This window comes from Gossypium arboreum, chromosome 13 (assembly GCF_025698485.1).
Source record: "Gossypium arboreum isolate Shixiya-1 chromosome 13, ASM2569848v2, whole genome shotgun sequence".
Taxonomy (NCBI): Eukaryota; Viridiplantae; Streptophyta; class Magnoliopsida; order Malvales; family Malvaceae; genus Gossypium; species Gossypium arboreum.
Window position 1 is genome coordinate 53795763 of NC_069082.1, and position 3380 is coordinate 53799142.

The window sequence follows — 3380 nt, forward strand, 5'->3', positions numbered from 1 at the left end:
AGCCATCATGTCTAAGAGATTTGAAGATGGGTTGAATGAAGACATCCGATTATTGGTTGGCATTCTTGAACTGAAAGAATTCATCGTGCTTGTAGAGAGAGCTTGTAAGGCTGAGGAGTTGGCTAAAGAGAAAACAAAATCTGAGTTTGAGTCTCGAGACTTGAAGAAAAGACAGATCTATAAGTCACTTCAGTCCTCATCTAAGAAACCGAGAGAGTTTAATACTCGATCAAGTGCTTCAGTTGGGTTTTCAAATAGAAACCATGGGAAACAGTATTTGGGTTATAAGGCTCAGACTACTTCGATAGCGAGTGTGGGTAATGCTCGACCTAGTAGACCTAAATGTCCACATTACGGATGATGTCACCCTAGTAAGTGTCAGGTGAATGATTGAACTTGTTTCAAGTATGGTTCCCCAAGATCACTTCATTAGAGATTGCCCTGAGATTATTGAAAAAGAGAAATTTTAGAGTACAAGATCGAGTAATACTACTTCTAGAGGGAGGCCATAGAAAAATTTGGGAAATGGAGCGAGTAGCAAGAGTGCACCTAGAGATCCAACTGTGAGATATGAGGGTAAAGCACCTGCGAGGACTTATGCCATTCGCGCTCGTGAAGAGGATTCATCTCCTGATGTGATTACAGGTACTTTTTCTATCTATGATACTCATGTTGTTGCTTTGATTGATCCAGGATCAACCCTTTCTTATGTTTGTATGAAATTGGTATCTAGTATGAATATGCTTGTTGAGTCTACAGAATTTGTGATAAAAGTGTCGAACTGTCTAGGTAAGCATGTGTTAGTTGGCAAAGTATGTAAGAATAGTCCTTTGATGATTAGAGGTCACTGTTTTCCAGCTAATCTTATGCTTTTTCCATTTGATGAATTTGATGTAATTCTTGGTATAGATTGGTTGACCATTCATGATGTGGTAGTAAATTGTGGAAGAAAAATTATTGAATTGAAATGTGAAAGTGGTGATATTCTTCGGGTTGAATCAGATGAATCAGATAGATTGCCAGTTGTGATCTCTTCTATTATAGCTCAAGATATATGAGAAAAGGGTGTGAATCTTATCTTGCCTTTGTGTTGAATACCAAAGTGTCAGAGTTAAAGATTGAGTCAGTGCCAGTAGTGTGTGAGTTTTCGGATGTGTTTCTGAAAGAGTCGCCAGGATTGCCTCCGATTAGAGAAGTTGAATTTGTATTGATCTAGTCCGCGGCACTGAACCTATTTTGATTGCTCCATATAGAATGGCTCCAACAGAATTAATAGAGTTGAAAGCTCGGTTGTAAGAGTTGACGGATAAAGGTTTTGTGAGACCTAGTTTTTCTCCGTGAGGTGCACCAGTATTATTTGTGAAAAAGAAAGACGGCTCTATGTAACTTTGAATTGATTACCAACAACTCAATAAGGTAATAATAAATAATAAATATCCTTTGCTGAGAATAGATGATTTTTTTGACCAATTGAAAGGGGCCACATGGTTTTCAAAGATAGACTTGAGGTCTGGTTACCATCAGTTGAGAGATAAAGACTCGGATGTGCCAAAAACTGCATTTCAGACGAGGTATGGTCTCTATGAATTTTTGGTTATGCTTTTGGTTTAACGAATGCTTCCGCTGTGTTTATGGACTTAATGAATCGAATTTTTAGACCATACTTAGATAAGCTTGTGGTTGTGTTTATCGATAATATTTTGATTTATTCTCGAAATGAGTTCGATCATGCTGAGCATTTGAGAACTGTTTTACAAACTTTGAGATATAAACAGTTGTATGCTAAGTTTAGTAAAATTGAGTTTTGGCTTCGAGAAGTTAGATTTTTGGGGCACATTGTTTCGGGTGATGGTATTAGAGTTAACCTGAGTAAGATTTCAGCAATTGTTGATTGGAAACCACCAAGGAATGTATCTGAGGTTAGAAGTTTTATAGGCTTAGCCGGTTATTACAAACAATTTATTAAAGGATTTTCCATGATTGCTACTCCGATGACAAAGTTGCTACAGAAGGATGTCAGGTTCGAATGGTCAGATCGGTGTCAATAGAGTTTTGAGAAGTTGAAGGCATTGTTGACTGAGGCACTGATTTTAGTACAACCTGAGCCGAGAAAAGAATTTTTGATCTATAGTGATGCATCCTTGGAAAGATTTGTAGCACCCTTAACCCATAACTGTTGCCGGAATAGGTTAAGAGGCATTACTGGACTTGTAACTCAGTTCAAAACAATCATTTATCAAATATCATCTCATTTCAGTAAATATCATTCATTCACATTCATTATCTACTTAAATCAAGCATATAACGCTTTAATCATGCATTCGGGACTAAATCGTAACATATAAAAATTTTAGAAATTTAGAAAATTGTCAACATTTCAAATGTCACACGACCGTGTGAACAGGTCATGTGTCTCACACGGCTAGTAGATACGTTCGTGTCTTAGACCATGTGGAAACAGGGCATACATAATGACTTATCCACACAGCCACAAGGCACGTCCGTGTGCCAGACTGTGTGAAAATTAGGGAGGTTACTGACTTGGCCACACGGCTAACCACACGCCTATGTGCCAGCCCATGTGCCATTCACACGGCCAGTAGACATGCCTGTGTGTCCAGGCCATGTCAAACTTGTAGGGTATACTACCTTAATTCGAAAAGGTACCTCAGGGGATAGACGGTTGTGTATCATGGCCGTGTGTCATACACGGCTGAGACACATGCCTGTGTCTCTGCCCGTTTGGAAAAAAATAGGCTATTTGCAAAGCCATTTTTGCCACCCTATAAACACAAGCATTTACAAGCATAAATGACCACATTTCATAACCTTATTGGCAACATTTCATAACCATTTCATATAAAATATGTACCAATTCAACTTGATATTCAATTACCTATTTAATTCCATGCAAAACTCATTCATCTAACAACACATATCAATACCCCACTTGCATATTTTCATTCAAACATTACCTTACCAAAACATACCATATTTTAACACATATAAACAACCCAAAACATAATACCAAAATAAGCCAAATCACATGACTCAACTTATATACAAAAATATTCTCAAATCAAGTTGTCAAGTATTATAACTATCATCATTTAAACTAGACTATACATGCCGTATTTACGTATCCACAAGTTCAAAAGTACCAATCAGAAATTGGATAGTGTGATGTGTAACTCCGACTTGTCTAAAACGAGCGAGCTATCGAGCCTCTATAAAAATATAGAAAAAGAAACAAAGTAAGATTTATAGCTTAGTAAGCCTGTATAATTCAGAATTAAACTTACCATTTATATAATATTAAAGCAACATTAAAATGCCAACAATTCATTTAACCAACACCTAGTCACAAGTATCCATCACAT